This window comes from Elephas maximus, chromosome 19, assembly GCF_024166365.1.
Source record: "Elephas maximus indicus isolate mEleMax1 chromosome 19, mEleMax1 primary haplotype, whole genome shotgun sequence".
NCBI classification, from domain to species: Eukaryota; Metazoa; Chordata; class Mammalia; order Proboscidea; family Elephantidae; genus Elephas; species Elephas maximus.
The window spans coordinates 67,689,488-67,710,868 of record NC_064837.1 but is presented as its reverse complement, the minus strand read 5'-3'; positions in this window follow the sequence as shown (position 1 = coordinate 67,710,868).

Here is a 21,381-nt window from a genome sequence, read left to right as displayed (position 1 = left end):
GCTGAATTTTAAAAGTGCATTAAAGATTAAAGAATGCATGGGTCAATTACTGATACCAGTAAATGACTTCAGGAGTAATTACATATAATTTTGTCTTGTTTATTTGGCATTAGTTATAAGTATCCATAATTCTGCGTCCCAGGAGTCCTTCACTTTGGTTTTGCATTTGGCAGATGAAGGGCCTGGGCTCCAGACTTAGAGGCTGAAGTGTCAGGAAAGTGCCTCTGGTGCAGAAGGATTCTGAACGTTGCCCCCTCTAGCATCTACCTTGGATGACCAAGGTGCAGCTGACCCCAGCCATGGTCTTTTCAGTTGCCTCAGATACATTCAAAAGCTGTACAATGAAAAAAGAAGACAGAAGAAGAATTGAAGTGTTAGAACCCTGGTGTTGGCAAAGAATATTGGGTATACTGTGGATTGCCAGAAGAGTGAACAAACGAGTCTTAGAAGAAGTACAACCAGAATGCTCCTTGGAAGTGAGGATGGTGAGACTTCGGTTCTCTCACTTTGGACACATCATCAGAAAAGACCAAACTCTAGAAAAAGACATCATGTTTGGTAAAGGAGAGGGTTAGTGAAATGAGGGAAACCCTCAATGAGATGGATTGACACAAGAGCCAAAACAATAGACTCAAACACACCAACAAACATGGAGATGGCACAGGACAGGACAATATTTCATTCTGTCATATGTAAGGTCGGAGTGCCTAGGTTGTGCAAAATGGTTAAACACTCAGCTACTAACCCAAAGGTTGGTGGTTCAAATCCACCCAGAGGCACCTCAGAAGAAAGTCCTGGCCATCTACTTCTGAAAGGTCACAGCCATTGAAAACCCTATGATGCACAGTTCCACTATGAAACAAATGGGGTCACCGTGAGTGTGAATCAACTTGACAACAACTGGTACGTAAGGTCGCTATGAGTTGGAGGTGACTCAATAACTACTAACAACAACAGCCTCTATCTGACTGATCGACTTCAGATTTACAGTTTCACTACCCACCGTCCTCAAACTACCCCAATACTTGCCTGTCCGTCAAGCACCCTATGAGGCATCAAGCTACTGGCCTCTTTACTCTCAGAGAGTTGACAGTGGGTAGCAAACACTAGAGCTGTGGGAAGACAGAGTGGATGTCCTCCAGGGTCTGGGACTTTCCCTTCAGAGGAGGTCATATGAAGGGGATATGAAGGGCAAGAATAGGTCACTGGTGAGAGAGAGGGAGGGCTGGTAAGGGCACTGGGTCTGTGTGGACTCACAGGTCAGGAGAAAGTGGAATTTCCAAAGACGTGTGAAGGAGAAAGGGGATTGTCTTGGCTAAGACTTTTTCTTTGGTTGAGACAGAATCTTACTCAAACTACTTCAATAAAATGGCCTATTATTAGAAGTACTGAAAGAAATAAAAAAGTCAACTTAAAATCCTATACCAAGCAAAAATATTTTTCAGTTATGAACACAAACAAAAACTGAGAGACTTGTCATCAGCAGAACTGTACAATGATCATTGTTAATAAAAGTCCCCCTGGCAGAAGGAAAATGATACCAGATGGAAATTTCGATCTACACAAGGGAATAAAGAACATCAGAAATGGTAAATCAGTGGGCAAATATAAAGTACTTTTTAATGTTTTTGTACTGTAAAATTATGTTTTGTGTTTATAATACATGTAGAAGTAAAATGTATGAGGACAAAAGCACAAAGAATAGGCGGAAGGATATGGAAATTTGTAAAGTTGTAAAGTTCTTAATATATATGTGAAGTGATGTAACATTATCTGAAGGAAAGTTATGATGAATTAAGGTTGTACCTTGTAAACACTAGAATAACCATTAAAAAAATAGAGAGAGAGAAGAAAATAAGCTAATAGTGGAGATAAAATGGAATCATAAAAACTCATTCAAAAATAAGTCAGAGAAAGAAAAAAAGGTAATAAACGACAGGTGGAACATACAGAAAACAAAGAAGATTCTAATCCAACCATATCAATAATCACATTAAATATGTATGGTCTAAACACTCCAATTAAAAGGCAAAGATTGTCAGATTGTATTAAAAAGAAAGACCCAATTATTATCTTGGTTACAAGAAGGACACTTTAATAAAGGATACAGATGAGTTAAAAGAGGAAAAAGGAAACAGAAATACTAAGAAAATACCGATCAAAAGAAAGCAAGTGGCTACATCAGTATCAGACTAAGTAGATTTCAGAACAAGAAATATTACCAGAATTGAGAGGGACATTTCATAATGATAAATGGGTCCATTTATAAGAACATCACTGTACTAAATTCAGTTGTACCTAATAGCAGAGCTTCAAGGCACACAAAGCAATAACTGATAGAACTGAAAGGAGAAGTAGACAAATGTACAATTATAGTTGGAGATCTCAGCACTCCTCACTCAATAATTGATAGATCAGGGAGACAGAAAATCAGTAGAGATACATGACTACACTATCAACCAGCTTGACATAGCTGATATTTAAAGAACACTTCTCTTAACAACAGATGAAGACACATTCTTTTTTAAATGCACACAGAATATTTACCAAGAGAGATCATATTCTAAGCCAAAACGCAAGTGAAAAAAAATATTGAAATCATACGAAGTATGTTCTTTGAAGGCAATGCAATTAAACAAGAAATTAATAACAGAAAGATATCTGGAAAATCCCCAAATATTCGGAAATTAAACAACACACTTCTAAATAGCAGATGGGTCACAGAAGAAATTACAAGAGAAATTAGAAAATATTTTGAACTGAATGAAATGAAAACACGATATATCAAGATTTGTGGAATGTAGCTAAAGACGTGCTTAGAGAGAAATTTGTGGCATGAAAAGCTAATAATGTTAGAAAAGAAGAAAAGTCTCAGATTAGTAACCCAAGCTTCCATCTTAAGAAACTAGAAAAAGAGAAGCAAATTAAACCCAAAGTGAGCAGAAGAAAGGAAATAATAAAGATAAAAGAAGAATTAAATGCAAATAGAAAAAAAATCAATTGGAAAACACTGGAGAAAAAAAAAAATTAATGAAACCAAAAGCTGTTTATTTGGAAAGATCATGAACATTAATCAAAACTAGCCTGGCTGATCAAAAATAAATAAAGAAGACTCAGACGAACAATAAAAAAAATTAGGAATGAAAGAAGAAACATCACTACAGATCATACAGAAATTAAAAGGATGGAGGTGGGTTGTTAGAATGAGACAAGGAGCTGTGTATACTTCCAGGGCCTACATGTGGCACTGGTCCCAGGACCAGGGACATGATTGACCCAAAGAGGATGGGAAACGCGGAGAACATTGAATCCACCAGTGAGCTCACTAAAGTCATGACTGTTGTCTTGGTCTTTTCTTCATTGCCTGTCCTGGCACATAGCAGCTCCATAAATGTTGGCCGTAACAGTGAGTGAGCAAATTAGTGAATTTGTGCATGAGAGAAATGAAGAATGAGCTAATGAATGAAAGAATTAATGAACTAATGCATGACTGAATCAGCCAATGAATGATCTAATGACTGAACAAACAAATGGATCCGTGAACCCAGCGGGGCTGTGGTGAGAGCAGGAAGCAGCAGCTCCTGCCTTCTTTGATGGATTCTCTCTCTCCTCCAAATCACAGGTACCATTTACTCCCCTCTCGGGGACTCTATCCATTATGACTGCCAATAAAACAGGACACTCTGTCTCTTAATTAGGAAGTGAACAGTTGAAAGCAGGGTTTTCTGATGGTTGAATGTAAAAAACAATCACCTTTGCTCCTTCCAGCTGTCCCCATACTGAGTTAAAATAGCCACTTGGGCTGCCCGTGGTTTTGTTTCTGATCATACTTCAAGGATATGTGTTACTGGCTGACATGTGACTCATGTCCTTTATTGCATCTTGTCAGCGCATCTGCCAAGAACCTGAAACAGGAGACTAAACCCAGCCTATGCTTGAGCAGAGAGCACCCACTCACCCCAGGCTGGCCCAGGATCCCAGTCTCCCCTTTCAGTGCCTTTGCTGCTTTGGCCATGACCCTCCCCTGTGCCACTCAGAGCTGCCGTTATGGTTGTGGTTTGCATAGCAATCCCCAACAAGAGCAAGAGCATCTGAGAGCAGGCCTATAGTTCTTTGCCTTTCTTAGGAGATGGGCGCCCTGATGACAGTGGTTAAGCACTTGGCTGCTAACCAAAAGGTTGGAGATTCAAACTTACTAGCTGCTCTACAGGAGAAAGATGTGGCATTTGCTTCCTTAAGATGACAGCCTTGGAAACCCTATAGGGCAGTCCAACCCTGTCCTAGGGTCGCTACGAATCAGAATCAACAGGACAGTAATGAGTTTGGTCCTCAGGAGAAGGGGCTGAGCACACGGCAGAAGCTCAATAAATGCTTTGTGAATGCAAGCGGGGGATGTTAACAGCTTAAGCTTTATACCTTAAAGGGTCCTTATTTCCAGAGATGTTGTCTTGAAATAGAGAGAGACACTTTCTGTTAAGGGCAAGAAGATGTAAGGGTGGAATTTCTAGAGTCAGTCAATGTGCCAGGAAGCATCTTCTGGAATTGAGAACCTTTAACAGCCCCACGTCACTCTTCACAAATAGGTTCTTCCTGGCTGCCCATATAGGGCCTCAGGGAGTTGGTTGCTTAGACTTTTTGTGTGTGTGTGTGAAGATACACAGCCAAAACATACATCAATTCAACAATTTCTACATGCACAATTCAGCGACTTTGGTTACATTCTTCAAGTTGTGCTACCTTTCTCTATACACTTTTCCAAATTGTTTTACCATCATTAACACCAACCCACTGCCCCCTGAGTTTCTCATCTAACCTTTTGAGTTGCCGTTGTCAATGTGATCTCATATACATAATTCTTTAAAAGAATGCAATGCTCAAGGCGGATATTCTATTCTAATTAAGATAAGTTACTGTTTGGTTTAAAGATGACTTCAGGGGATATTCTTGGTTTAAAGTTTAAAGATTTCCTCAAAGCAGTAGTTCCAGAAGTTCATCCAGTCTCCATGGCTCCAGTGAGTCCGGGTTCCATTAGAATTTGAAGTTCTGCTCTGCATTTTCCCCCATTTTGATCAGAATTCTTCTGTAGAATCTTCGATCAAATTGTTCAGTAATGGTAGCCAGGCACCATCCAGTTCTTCTGGTCTCATGGCAAAGGAGGCAGTTGTTCCTGGAGGCAATGGGACAAGCACTGCAGTTTCTCCTCCAATTCCTGGCCCTTCATCTTCCTCTGCTGTTCCAGTCAAATAGAGACCAATCGTTGTACCACTGATGGCCTCTCACAAGCTTTTAAGACACAATTCCCTAGACTTTTGACCTCATACCATACATATACCGGGCTCTCCCTGAATACCCCACAAGGCTGGGGACTGCATTTTCTACTGAGACGCTGTATTAATTCCCTGAGGATGCCATAACAAAATACCACAAATCAGGGGCTTGAAACAACAGAAATTTATTCTCTCACAGTTCTGGAGGCCAGAAGTTCAAAACCAAAGTGTCAGCAGAGCTGGCTGCCCCTGGAGGCTCTTAGGGAGAATTTGGTCCTTGCCTGTCTCCCAGCTTCTAGTGATGGCTGGCAATCCTTGGCATCCCTTGGCTTGTAGATGCATCACTCCTCTCTCTGCTTCTGCCTCACATGGTCTTCTCCCTGCGTGTCTGTATCCAAATGTCCCTCTCCTTATAACGCCAGTCATTGGATCTAGGGCCCACCCTATTCTGGTACAACCCTATCTTAACTTGATGACATCCGCAAAGACCCTGGTTCCAAATGTCATATTTTGAGGTTCCAGATGGACACGAATTTTGGGGAGACACTATTCAACCCAGCACAAATGACCTTCATCAAAAGAAGTGAGATCTTCACCCTACTTGGTAGGTATTCACATGTCACATCCTCCCCCGGATGCTCCCCTTACCCCGTCTCCCACATCCCCTCCCTCCAAATCTCACCCATTGCTCAGGTAGAAAGGCTGAGTCTGGGCTCTACCATATCCCAGCTGCATAACTGTGGGCCAGTAACTTCACTCCTCTGAACCCCAGTTTCTTCATTTGGAAATGTGGGTGATAAAACATACCTGAAGAGTAAAATAAGATAAATGAAATATTGAATGTAAAGAAATCACTTTACATACATAATCACTTGGTGATGTAATTCGAGGCACTGGTGATTCAGGGGTAGAATTCTCGCCTTCCATGTGGAAGACCAGGGCTCAATTCCTGTCCAATGCAGCTACCACCCATCTGTCAGTGGGGGCTTGCGCGTTGCTATGATGCTAAACAGGTCTCAGTGGAGCTTCTAGACTAAGATGGACTGGAAAGAAAGGCCTGGTTCTCTACTTCTGAAAAACAACCAGTAAAAACGCTATGGATCTCATCAGTCCAGTCCACGGGGGGATGGCACTGGACCAGGCAAAGTTTCATTCAGTTGTACGTGGGGTCACCACGGGTCAGGGGTCAACTTAGCGGCAGCTACCAACAACAGCAACTATGCCTGGTGTGGTGTGTCCATTGTGGGGAGTTATCAGTGAGCAAACAGGCAAATGTCACTGCCCTGGGGGGCTTACTTCTAGCAGCCCCTTGGTGTTCAGCTTCATGCTCCACTCACTGCCTCCAACCTGCTGAACCCCAACGCCTTGTTTCTGGCCAGTTCCCAAGTTGGAAGCCACTGCCAGAAGACCATCTCCAGAGCTGGCTGGGCGCACACTCCTCCAACGCAGGACAGTTCAGTCCTGGCCCTTCCCACCAGGTGATAGGCAGCTTCTGCCTCAAGGTCTGTGACTTGCGATGGAACCAGGAATGCCTTAGCTCCAGCCTCCATTCCAGTGTCAGGAGCTACCCGGATCAAGGAACAGTCAGGTATCCCCCGTTATTATTCGTTGGTATGGAGTCAGCTCCAACTCATGGCGATTCTACATATAACAGGACTTAACGTTGTTTGGTCCTGCATCGTCTTCATGATGATTGGTACGTTTGAGCCCATCCCTATGGCCACTGTGTCAATCCATTTCAGGAAGGGTTACCTTTGTTTTTGCTGACCCTCTGCTTTACCAAATGTGATGTCCTTTCCTAATGATGTGTCCAAAGTACTCAAGCTGAAGTCTCACCATCCTGCGAAGCGGATCCTGGTTGTATTTCTTCTAAGATGGGTTGCTCGTTCTCCTGGCAGTCCACGGTATATTCAGTATTCTTTGCCAACACCTATACTCTACTCTACCCCTGCTAGTGGTTTATGGTTCACTTCTAACACTACTAATAAAAATGAAGTTTTTAAAGGCACATTAGCTAGAGCTTTGGGCCAGCAGCCAGCCTCCGCAGCCACAGCCGGGACACTGATGTACAAGCCACGGTCTTCCTGGGCCAGCCGATGGCCGCCCTCAGCAGAAACCTGCTTCTCTAAGTGATTTTGATCGGGTGATGGATGCAGTTCCTGTTTTTCTCATATGTGTGCGTTTGTGAGAACACACCTGCCCGCTGCCGAGGGCTTCCGTCTAATAAAAGACCTATAATGTACTGTTTGTCCTCAACCACGACTTTACTCCACTTCCCTGGGCAATTTACTCCTTTATAGAGCTTAATCTGCCGCTGAGATTCACTGCATTATTAATGGGAAGTCCGAGCATGGTGCCGCTGTAATTAAACCATTCATTCAGCAAACACCCACCATAAACACACTCAAACCCTCTCACAGAGGTCAGGGCTCTACGTCCCCACCCACACCCCCGGACCAGCACCTCCAGTTGGGCAGCACTCCCTGATTGAAAATCCCCAGCGAAGTGGAATCTCAGTTAGAATAAAATCCAGGCTCCTCACCATGGACCACACTGCCCCTGCCTCTCAGGCTTCGTCTTGTAGAGCCGGACCTCTGCCCTGATCCCCTCAATCTGAAAATGCCCCTCCCCCAGCTGCTGTCTACCATCTTATCTAGTTTTACATGATTTTTCTTGTAAGGAGCCTGGATGATGCAAGTGGTTTGCAATCAGATGCTAAACTAAAAGTTAGTGGTTCGAACTCACCCGGGAGCTCCACAGAGAAAAGACCTGGTGAACTGCTTCCATAAAGATCACAGCCAGAGCAGTCCTACTCTGTAACACACGGAGTTGCCATGAGCTGACAACGGCTAACAACACTTTTCTTGTAACACGTATCACTATTTAAAATTGTCTTATTCATTTATTCATTGATTTCTTTCTCGTCTGCATTTTCCTGCCAGAATTTCAACATAAAGAAAACAGAGCAGGGTTCTGCCTGCCCTGTCCCCGCTGTGTCTCCATGCTGAGAACAGTGCCCAGGAAGCAGAGGGGGTTCAGAAAGCACTCCTAGAATGAGGGATTAATGAATGGATGAACAAACGAACATCTTAGCTGGTAAGCACTCAGGTCTAAGGAATCACCCTTCCAAATCATTAGAGTATTGTGTCCACACTCTACTTTGCTCCTGTGGGCACAGTTTTTGGAACTGGGGAGACAGTGAGGAAGGAGGAAGTCCAACCTAACTCCTTCAACCCGAGTGTGGAATCTGGAGCTCTCTCCCCATGTCCATGACACTTGAGAGATGACTCATAGAAATTTTACCTCCTCATTTCCCCGCCTCTGCCTTCCCTACTCAAAAAACTGCCTCTAATCAGGATGGTCAATCATGTCTCTGGGTGGTGTAAACTGTGAACCCACTCAGCTACTAACCAAAAGGCTGGAAGTTCAAGTCCACCCAGAGGCACCTTGGAAGAAATGCCTGGCAATGTGCCTCTAAAAAATCAGCCGTTGAAAACTCCGTGGAGCATATTTCTGCTCTTACATGCATGGAACCACCATGAGTTGGAGTTGATTGGCAGCAACTGATGATTATATATGTGTATGTGTATGTGTGTGTGTGTGTATATATATATAATATAATGTATGTAGTAATATATAAATGTACATATAAATAATATATATAAATATATATACATACAGACACACACACCCTGGGTGGTGCAAATTGTTAACACACTAGGTTGCTAACTGAAACATTGAAGGTTGGAGTTCACCCAGGAGTGCCTTGGAAGAAAGGCCTGGTGAGCCACTTCTGAAAAATCAGCCCCTGAAAACCCTGTGGAGCACAGTTCTACTCCAACACTCCTGGGACACCATGAGTTGGAATCACCTGGTCGTCAGGCAGATAACCATGGGGGTAAATGGGTCCCTGGATTCTCACCCCACCTTTCAGAGGCATTCTTCCTGGGCTTGCCCTTACAGCCTTGCTCTAGGGGGGCTGCCAGTCTGCTGGGACTGTCCTGGCACTAAGGTGGCAAAGCTGACACTGGTTGGACCCAAAGGAAGTCTGGAGAGCCTGCGACAGTGCTGACCATCCACAGAGATCCCTCTGTGGTTTGTCTGCCACCCAGCCCAGAAGTGCGGAGAAGGGGGCTGTCTTCTGTGTGCCTTCCTGGTGCATCTTAGGCCCATTTCTTCCACCGACAGATGGAAAGTTTTAGCATGTGCTCCTCGATGGGCATCGTGGCCTGGTGGTTCAGGCCCAGCCTCCCCAAGCTCCTCCTGTGAGGCTCTACCTCAGTGCCTCAGCATGCTTCATACCTTCCCACCTCCACACCTGCAGCCACTGGTTCCTCCTGCTTGAAGCAGCTTTCCCTCTGATGCCCACCCACCTCACAAACACCACCCAGCTGGGCAGCCTGTTGCACTCTGTGCTCAGGGGTGTTTTGCCTGTCCCTTAAGGTATTCTAAATCTTACGATTATTTTATTTATTTGCCTTGAGTCTCCTGTGAAATCATAAGCTCCTTGAGGATAGGGACGCTGTCAAAATTGAGTTTGAATTCTCTACTTCCCCAGGCCTTTCTTCCGAGGTCTGTCTTGGTCTGGAAGCTCCAATGCAACCTGTTCAGCATCATAGCAACACACAAGCTTCCACTGACAGATGGGTGGTGGCTGTGTTTGAGGTGCATCGGCCAGAAGACAAGGATCTGATCACTGAACCACCACTGATCACTGAACCCTGCATACACAACAATAAACTAAAAAAATCCATTGCCTTCAAGTTGATTCCGACTCATAGCATCCCTATAGGATAGAGCAGAACCGCTCATAGGGTTTCCAAGGCAGTAATCTGTATGTAGGCAGACTGTTACATCTTTCTCCTACAGAGCGGCTGGTGGTTTTGAACCACCAACATTTTGGTTAGCAGCTGAGTGCTTTGACCTCTGCTCCACCAGGGCTCCTTCCACACAACAATTAACAAACAAACAAAAATTGCTGTCGATTCCTACTCATAGTGACCCTATAGGACATAGTAGAACTGCTCCATAGGGTTTCCAGGGAGCAGCTGGTGGATTTGAACTGCTGACCTTTTGGTTTCCAGCAGAACGCTTAACCACCGGCCACCAGGGTTCCCCACACAACAACAGTAACCAGAAATTTCCCCCACCCCAGTGCTCTCATGCTCAGCCCCAAGCGATCAATACAAACAGCATTAAGCTGAGGGGACCCAGTGGCAGGAGGCACACAAGAGAAGCCATGAAATGTATGTTCATTCTTCCCTCCGATAATCCAGGCACCAGACCCCTCCACTCTCCCCTCCCTGCAGTGAGCATCTACCCAGGCTTCCCCACCTCACGTGGCGATACCTGACGGTGATCCAAAATCATTCCTGCTCCTGGCCATTTCCCCTGGCTGGGTCACTCTTTGTTAAGTCCTCCCCAGCCTCACGTGGGACTGCCTCCACACATGCAGGTTGGGTTTGATTCTGCACTTGACAGGTGCCTTGTTCCTGTCTGGTGGTTCATTGTGTGCTCAAAGTGCTTTGCCTCCTTGTGGAGTGGCCTTGAATGAAGGAAGGGCTCTCATGTTATTATCACCATCTTACATCTTTCCTAGATTGCCCTTTAACAATCTCCTGAAGTTTTCATTTTTATTCTATTTTATTGGTCTTCCTGGGAAATTCCTCAGCTCTGTAAAAGAGCAGTATTTAATTTCAAGAGCTAGGAGTGGGGTATCCTGAGAGCAGGAGGCATGTGGTTCACGGCCAGTGGAGGGACAAACATCGTGGCATTGTAACAATTAGGACGACGCTGCGAGTTACTCTGCCCTCCAGGGCTGGGCTCTGTGGTGGGCACTGCCACGTGAAGGAGGCCAAAGGGTGCTGTCATGGGTTGAATTGTGTCCCCCCAAAATGTCTGTCAACTTAGCTGAGCCATGAGTCCTAGTATTGTGTGATTGTCCACCATTTTATGTGATTTCCCTACGTGTTGTAAATCCTATCACTATGATGAAATGAGATGGATTAATGTCAGTGACATTGATGAGATCTACAAGATTAGATAGTGTCTTAAGCCAATCTCTTTGGGATATAAAAGGGAGAAGCGAGCAGACAAACATGGGGACCTCATGCCACCAAGAAAGCACCACTGGGAGCAGAGCGCACCCTTTGGGCCTGAGGTTCCTGCACTGAGATGCTTCCAGACCAAGGGGAGTCTGATGACAAGGACCTTTCTCCAGAGCTGACAGAGAAAGCCTTCCCCTGGAACTGGTGCCATGAATTTGGACTTCTGTGTACTAGACTGTGAGAGTAAACTCTTTGTTAAAGCCATCCACCTGTGGTATTTCTGTTATAGCAGCACTAGATGACCAAGACAGCTGCCTTTGCCGACTCACCACAGCCCTGGGCAGGCCTGGAGAAGGTATGTTTGAAGGTCTGTGGGGTCTAGGGGCACAGATGATTAAGTGCTTGGCTGCTAACAAAAGGTTGGGGGTCTGAGCCTACCCCGAGGTGCCTCAGAAGAAAGGCCTGGTGATCTACTTCTGAAAAGTCAGCTGCTGAAAACCCTTGCAGAGCACTGTTCTGCTCTGACACACATGAGGCCGCCATGAGTCAGAGTTGACCTGATGGCAACTGGTTTGGGGGCCCAGAGCTCTAGCCCCCACTGATCTGCTCCTGCCTCGTGGAGCTACGGCAAAGCACAGCCTGTCCTGTCTCAGCATCACTCCCAGAGCTCCTGATGCACGGGAATTAGCTGCCGTGGAGTCACCTCCGACTCGTGACCACCCTGCGTGTGTCAGAGTAGAACTGTGCTCCGTAGGGTTTTCAGGGGCAGACTTTTCAGAAGTAGATCTCCAGGTCTTTCTTCCTAGCCTGTCTTAGTCTGGAAGCTCCGCTTTGAAACACCAGCAACTCAGCTGCCAGCATCACAGCTACGTGTAAGCCAACACAGTATGACGAATTGACAGGTGTGTGGTGGGTCCCTCAGGCCTGAGGGGGTTCACAGTGGGACCTTTCCAGGGGCGCTTTGCTCTGAGAAGAATTCAAGCCTTAAAGAACAAGAGTAAGAAAAGGTTCCATGGGTGGATGGAGGAATTTGCTCTGGGTACCGGGTCCTCCTTATATCCTCTCATTGACACCAAAATCGAATCTGGATTACTTATAATTTCAAATTGAGAATTTCAAAAGGGATGGCAACAAAGGAGCTAACTTTGGGTCATCTGTATGGTATCATCTGAACAACGGGTCAATTCAGTCAAATTAATTGGCCAGAGAAGGCTGAACCGTATCCTAGAGGTGAGCGTGTCCCTTCCATTCGGTCCAATGGTGTCTCAAAGGCCTTCCCTCGCAGACCTGGGCTCCTTTCAGGGGTGCAATGGTCTGGCCCAGAGCACATCTGGGTTTCTGGAAGAATCTTCAGCAAGCACTTACTTGCTTCCTCCTGTTGGCAGAGGCTTTTTCTATCACTGGGAAAGTTCTACCCATGGTATTTGTGAAGGGTGATTGACTACAAGGAATCTTGGTCGTGCTACCAGCTGTAATTATTTTAATTCAAACATCCTCCCTTATAGAACTGACATCATAAATGCTGTTTTCTAGAACAAATAGCTGTCAGAGCTGTCAAGCAGAGCTGCTTACTGTTTTATATCATTACAATATTTAATTTCAACTCTGCTATTTTCCCCCCACTGAACACTTTCAAGGCTGTCTCTTCCACTTCTATCTGGAGGAACTGAAGTCAAGAAAGTCCAGAAACCAGGAAGAATCAGTTCCCTGACATCAAAGTAATTACTGAGTTGAAAGTTGGAAGAAAAAAAAAAACCCGAAACAGTAAATATTGGTATTCTGATATTGGAGAGAAAGAGAAAAAAACCAAACTAAACCTGTTGCTGTCGAGTCGATTCCAACTCATAGCGACCCTACAGGACAGAGTAGAACTGCCCCATATGGTTTCCAGGGAGTGCCTGGTGGATTCAAACTGCCAACCTTTTGGTTAGCAGCCATAGCGCTTAACCACCACGCTATTGGGGTTTCCATGAGAGAAAGAGAGAGGGGGTAAAAAGAGAGGAGGGGAAGGAGAAAGAGACACAAAGAGAGAAAGAGAAAAGAAGGAAAGGGAAGGGAAGGTATCTTAGTTATGTGGGGCTGCTATAACAGAAATACCACAAGTGGATGGCTTTAAAAAACAGAAGTTTATTCTCTCATAGTCTAGGAGGCTAAAAGTCCAAATTCAGGGCATCAGCTCAAGGGCAAGGCTTTCTCTGTTGGCTGTGGAGGAAGGTCCTTGTCATCAAGCTTCCCCTGAACTAGGAGCTTCTCCGAGCAGGAACCGTGGGTCCAAAGGATGCGCTCTGCTCCAGGTGCTGCCTTCTTAGTGATATGAGGTCCCTTGTCTCTCTACGCACTTCCCTTTCTTTTTATTTCTTGTAAGATAAAAGGTGATGCAGGGAGGGCGGAGTCAAGATGGCGGACTAGGCAGACGCTACCTCGGATCCCTCTTACAACAAAGACTCGGAAAAACAAGTGAATCGATCACATACGTAACAATCTACGAACCCTGAACAACAAACACAGATTTAGAGACGGAGAACGAACTAATACGGGGAAGCAGCGATTGTTTCCAGAGCCTGGAGCCAGCGTACCAGTCAGGTACGGCACAAGCACAGAGAGCTGCTCCACCCCCCTGAACTAACCCTGGGAGGGGGACCAGCCGGTTCCACGGGCGGCGTGGGACGCAGCCGGTAGGAGAAGTCCCCGGGAGGCAGTGACTGGTCTTGGAGCAGAAAGAGCAGCGTCCGAGCTGGGGAACCGTCTTGCAGGGATTTGGACTGGACGCAGTGGATTTTCTGGAAAAACTAGTTTCCCAGTGATGGCTCAGAGACAACAATCCATATCAAACCACTTAAAGAAGCAGACCATGACAGCTTCTCCAACCCCCCCCAAAAAAGAATCAAAATCTTCCCCAAATGAAGATACAATCTTGGAATTATCAGATACAGAATATAAAAAACTAATTTACAGAATGCTTAATGATATCACAAATGAAATTAGGATAACTGCAGAAAAAGCCAAGGAACACACTGATAAAACTGTTGAAGAACTCAAAAAGATTATTCAAGAACATAGTGGAAAAATTAATAAGTTGCAAGAATCCATAGAGAGACAACATGTAGAAATCCAAAAGATTAACAATAAAATAACAGAATTAGACAACGCACTAGGAAGTCAGAGGAGCAGACTCGAGCAATTAGAATGCAGACTGGGACATCTGGAGGACCAGGGAATCAACACCAACATAGCTGAAAAAAAATCAGATAAAAGAATTAAAAAAAATGAAGAAACCCTAAGAATTATGTGGGACTCTATCAAGAAGGATAACCTGCGGGTGATTGGAGTCCCAGAACAGGGAGGGGGGACAGAAAACACAGAGAAAATAGTTGAAGAACTCCTGACACAAAACTTCCCTGACATCATGAAAGACGAAAGGATATCTATCCAAGATGCTCATCGAACCCCATTTAAGATTGATCCAAAAAGAAAAACACCAAGACATATTATCATCACACTCACCAAAACCAAAGATAAACAGAAAATTTTAAAAGCAGCCAGGGAGAAAAGAAAGGTTTCCTTCAAGGGAGAAGCAATAAGAATATGTTCTGACTACTCAGCAGAAACCATGCAGGCAAGAAGGGAATGGGACGACATATACAGAACACTGAAGGAGAAAAACTGCCAGCCAAGGATCATATATCCAGCAAAACTCTCTCTGAAATATGAAGGCGAAATTAAGATATTTACAGACAAACACAAGTTTAGAGAATTTGCAAAAACCAAACCAAAGCTACAAGAAATACTAAAGGATATTGTTTGGTCAGAGAACCAATAATATCAGATATCAGCACAACACAAGGTCACAAAACAGAACGTCCTGATATCAACTCAAATAGGGAAATCACAAAAACAAACAAATTAAGATTAATTAAAAAAAATAAATAAATACACATAACAGGGAATCATGGAAGTCAATAGGTAAAAGATCACAATAATCAAAAAGAGGGACTAAATACAGGAGGCATTGAACTGCCATATGGAGAGTGATACAAGGCGATATAGAACAATACAAGTTAGGTTTTTACTTAGAAAAATAGGGGTAAATAATAAGGTAACCACAAAAAGGTATAACAACTCTATAACTCAAGATAAAAACCAAGAAAAACGTAACGACTCAACTAACATAAAGTCAAGCACTATGAAAATGAGGATCTCACAATTTACTAAGAAAAACGCCTCAGCACAAAAAAGTATGTGGAAAAATGAAATTGTCAACAACACACATAAAAAGGCATCAAAATGACAGCACTAAAAACTTATTTATCTATAATTACCCTGAATGTAAATGGACTAAATGCACCAATAAAGAGACAGAGAGTCACAGACTGGATAAAGAAGCACGATCCATCTATATGCTGCCTACAAAAGACACACCTTAGACTTAGAGACACAAACAAACTAAAACTCAAAGGATGGAAAAAAGTATATCAAGCAAACAATAAGCAAAAAAGGAGTAGCAATATTAATTTCTGACAAAATAGACTTTAGACTTAAATCCACCACAAAGGATAAAGAAGGACACTATATAATGATAAAAGGGACAATTGATCAGGAAGACATAACCATATTAAATATTTACGCACCCAATGACAGGGCTGCAAGATACATAAATCAAATTTTAACAGAATTGAAAAGCGAGATAGATACCTCCACAATTATAGTAGGAGACTTCAACACACCACTTTCGGAGAAGGACAGGACATCCAGTAAGAAGCTCAACAGAGACACGGAAGATCTAATTACAACAATCAACCAACTTGACCTCATTGACTTATACAGAACTCTCCACCCAACTGCTGCAAAATATACTTTTTTTTCTAGCGCACATGGAACATTCTCTAGAATAGACCACATATTAGGTCATAAAACAAACCTTTGCAGAGTCCAAAACATCGAAATATTACAAAGCATCTTCTCAGACCACAAGGCAATAAAACTAGAGATCAATAACAGAAAAACTAGGGAAAAGAACTCAAATACTTGGAAAATGAACAATACCCTCCTGAAAAAAGACTGGGTTATAGAAGACATTAAGGAGGGAATAAGGAAATTCTTAGAAAGCAACGAGAATGAAAATACTTCCTATCAAAACGTCTGGGACAGAGCAAAAGCAGTGCTCAGAGGCCAATTTATATCAATAAATGCACACATACAAAAAGAAGAAAGAGCCAAAATCAGAGAACTGTCCCTACAACTTGAACAAATAGAAAGTGAGCAACAAAAGAATCCATCAGGCACCAGAAGAAAACAAATAATAAAAATTAGAGCTGAACTAAATGAATTAGAGAACAGAAAAACAATTGAAAGAATTAACAAAGCCAAAAGCTGGTTCTTTGAAAAAATTAACAAAATTGATAAACCATTGGCTAGACTGACTAAAGAAATACAGGAAAGGAAACAAATAACCCGAATAAGAAATGAGAAGGACCACATCACAACAGAACCAAATGAAATTAAAAGAATCATTTCAGATTATTATGAAAAATTGTACTCTAACAAATTTGCAAACCTAGAAGAAATGGATGAATTCCTGGAAAAACACTACCTACCTAAACTAACACATTCAGAAGTAGAACAACTAAATAGACCCATAACAAAAAAAGAGATTGAAACGGTAATCAAAAAACTCCCAACAAAAAAAAGCCCTGGCCCGGACGGCTTCACTGCAGAGTTCTACCAAACTTTCAGAGAAGAGTTAACACCACTACTACTAAAGGTATTCCAAAGCATAGAAAATGACGGAATACTACCCAACTCATTCTATGAAGCCACCATCTCCCTGATACCAAAACCAGGTAAAGACATTACAAAAAAAGAAAATTATAGACCTATATCCCTCATGAACATTGATGCAAAAATCCCCAACAAAATTCTAGCCAATAGAATCCAACAACACATCAAAAAAATAATTCACCCTGATCAAGTGGGATTTATACCAGGTATGCAAGGCTGGTTTAATATCAGAAAAACCATTAATGTAATCCGTCACATAAATAAAACAAAAGACAAAAACCACATGATCTTATCAACTGATGCAGAAAAGGCATTTGACAAAGTCCAACACCCATTCATGATAAAAACTCTTACCAAAATAGGAATTGAAGGTAAATTCCTCAACATAATAAAGGGCATCTATGCAAAGCCAACAGCCAATATCACTCTAAATGGAGAGAGCCTGAAAGCATTTCCCTTGAGAACGGGAACCAGACAAGGATGCCCTTTATCACCGCTCTTATTCAACGTCGTGTTGGAAGTCCTAGCCAGGGCAATTAGGCTAGATAAAGAAATAAAAGGTATCCGGATTGGCAAGGAAGAAGTAAAGTTACCACTATTTGCAGATGACATGATTATATACACAGAGAACCCTAAGGAATCCTCCAGAAAACTACTGAAACTAATAGAAGAGTTTGGCAGAGTCTCAGGTTATAAAATAAACATACAAAAATCACTTGGATTCCTCTACATCAACAAAAAGAACACCGAAGAGGAAATAACCAAATCAATACCATTCACAGTAGCCCCCAAGAAGATAAGATACTTAGGAATAAATCTTACCAAGGATGTAAAAGACCTATACAAAGAAAACTACAAAGCTCTACTACAAGAAATTCAAAAGGACATACTTAAGTGGAAAAACATACCCTGCTCATGGATAGGAAGACTTAACATAGTAAAAATGTCTATTCTACCAAAAGCCATCTATACATTCAATGCACTTCCGATGCAAATTCCAATGTCATATTTTAAGGGGATAGAGAAACAAATCACCAATTTCATATGGAAGGGAAAGAAGCCCCGGATAAGCAAAGCACTACTGAAAAAGAAGAAGAAAGTGGGAGGCCTCACCTTACCTGACTTCAGAACCTATTATACAGCCACAGTAGTCAAAACAGCCTGGTATTGGTACAACAACAGACACATAGACCAATGGAACAGAATTGAGAACCCAGACATAGATCCATCCACGTATGAGCAGCTGATATTTGACAAAGGACCAGTGTCAATTAACTGGGGAAAAGATAGCCTTTTTAACAAATGGTGCTGGCATAACTGGATATCCATTTGCAAAAGAATGAAACAGGACCCATACCTCACACCATGCACAGAAACTAACTCCAAGTGGATCAAAGACCTAAACATAAAGACTAAAACGATAAAGATCATGGAAGAAAAAATTGGGACAACCCTACAAGGTATAAACAGAATACAAAACATTACCAAAAATGATGAAGAGAAACCCGATAACTGGGAGCTCCTAAAAATCAAACACCTATGCTCATCTAAAGACTTCTCCAAAAGAATAAAAAGACCACCTACAGACTGGGAAAGAATTTTCAGCTATGACATCTCCGACCAGCGCCTGATCTCTAAAATCTACATGATTCTGTCAAAACTCAACCACAAAAAGACAAACAACCCAATCAAGAAGTGGGCAAAGGATATGAACACACATTTCACTAAAGAAGATATTCAGGCAGCCAACAGATACATGAGAAAATGCTCTCGATCATTAGCCATTAGAGAAATGCAAATTAAAACTACGATGAGATTCCATCTCACACCAGCAAGGCTGGCATTAATCCAAAAAACACAAAATAATAAATGTTGGAGAGGCTGCGGAGAGATTGGAACTCTCATACACTGCTGGTGGGAATGTAAAATGGTACAACCACTTTGGAAATCCATCTGGCGTTATCTTAAACAGTTAGAAATAGAACTACCATACAACCCAGAAATCCCACTCCTGGGAATATACCCTAGAGATACAAGAGCCTTCATACAAACAGATATATGCACACCCATGTTTATTGCAGCTCTGTTTACAATAGCAAAAAGTTGGAAGCAACCAAGGTGTCCATCTACGGATGAATGGGTAAATAAATTGTGGTATATCCACACAATGGAATACTACGCATCGATAAAGAACAGTGACGAATCTCTGAAACATTTCATAACATGGAGGAACCCGGAAGGCATTATGCTGAGCGAAATTAGTCAGAGGCAAAAGGACAAATATTGTATAAGACCACTATTATAAGATCGTGAGAAATAGTAAACCTGAGAAGAACACATACTTTTGTGGTTACGAGGAGGGGGAGGGAGGGTGGGAGAGGGTTTTTTATTGATTAATCAGTAGATAAGAACTGCTTTAGGTGAAGGGAAAGACAACACTCAATACATGGAAGGTCAGCTCAATTGGACTGGACCAAAAGCAAAGAAGTTTCCGGGATAAAATGAATGCTTCAAAGGTCAGCGGGGCAAGTGCGGGGGTCTGGGGAACATGGTTTGCGGGGACTTCTAAGTCAATTGGCAAAATAATTCTATTATGAAATCATTCTGCATCCCACTTTGAAATGTGGCGTCTGGGGTCTCAAATGCTAACAAGCAGCCATCTAAGATGCAGCAATTGGTCTCAACCCACCTGGAGCAAAGGAAAATGAAGAACACCAAGGCCACACGACAACTAAGAACCCAAGAGACAGAAAGGGCCACATGAACCAGAGACCTACATCACCCTGAGACCAGAAGAACTAGTTGGTGCCCGGCCACAATCAATGACTGCCCTGACAGGGAGCACAGCAGAGGACCCCTGAGGGAGCAGGAGATCAGTGGGATACAGACCCCAAATTCTCATAAAAAGACCAAACTTAATGGTCTGCTGAGACTGGAGGAATCCCGGCGGCCATGCTCCCCAGACCTTCAGTTGACACAGGACAGGAACCATCCCCGAAGACAACTCATCAGAAATGAAAGGGACTGGTCAGCGGGTGGGAGAGAGATGCTGATGAAGAGTGAGCTAATGATATCAGGTGGACACTCGAGATTGTGTTGGCAACTCTTGTCTGGAGGGGGGATGGGAGGATAGAGAGAGAGGGAAGCCGGCAAAATTGTCAAGAAAGGAGAGACTGAAAGGGCTGACTCAAGAGGGGGAGAGCAAGTGGGAGTAGGGAGTGACATGTATGTAAACTTATATGTGACAGACTGATTGGATTTGTAAACGTTCACTTGAAGCTTAATAAAAGTTATTTAAAAAAAAAAAAAAAAAAGGTGATGCAGGCCACAACGCAGGGAATCTCCCTTTACATTGGTTCAGGGATGTGATCTGAGTAAGAGTGTTACATCCCACCTTAATCCTCCTTAACATAATCTAATCTTGCTTCATTAACCATAGACAGAGATTAGGATTTACAATACATAGGAAAATTACATCAATCACAAAATGGAAGACAACCACCAATACTGGGAATCATGGCCTAACCAAGTTGACACATATTTTGGGAGGACACAATTCAACCCATTGACAGAAGGGAAGGGGAGAGGAGGGAGGGGAGGGGAAGGAATAAAGAAGGAAGGAAAGAAAGAAAAGAGGGGGAGACAGCTGATTGGGCCTGTGGCTGGGAAAATGTTCTGGCTGGCCAGGTAGAAGTACATAATTGAGTTTCTTTTGCTACCTGAGTGCTTACAGGAGAAAGTGCAAGTGAGCAAAGCAGTCCCGGTGGCCTGGTTAATTGCAATGTTCATTTGAAATAATATTTTTAATGGTTGTATTGAAAGTTCATGAAGAAATAGACCAACTTTAAGACTAGGGGACTCAGCAGATTCTGAGTCAGGTAGCTTTGATCTGAGATGAGCAACTTCAGTTTCACAATTTACTGAGCTGCTTTCATTGTTTCTGTGTGTGTGTAAAGTTTTATTTTGAAACAGTTTCAAACTTAAGTTGCAAGAATAGCACCAGGAATCTCTATGATGTGTTTTATCATTGTTTCTTTCTCTGTATACATTGTGTTTTTTCTGAAACTTTTGAGAGCAAGTTGGATACATCATAACCCCTTCCCTCTAGATATTTTCGTGTGCCTCTTTCTAGGAATGAGGACATAACCACACCACGGTTATCAAATTCAGGAACATTGACATTGATACAAGACTATCATCTAATCCACAGTCCATATTCAAATTTCATCAAACATCCAAATGATGTCCTTCCCTTGTAGCCATTTACTACCTGGTCCAGGGTCTACTTG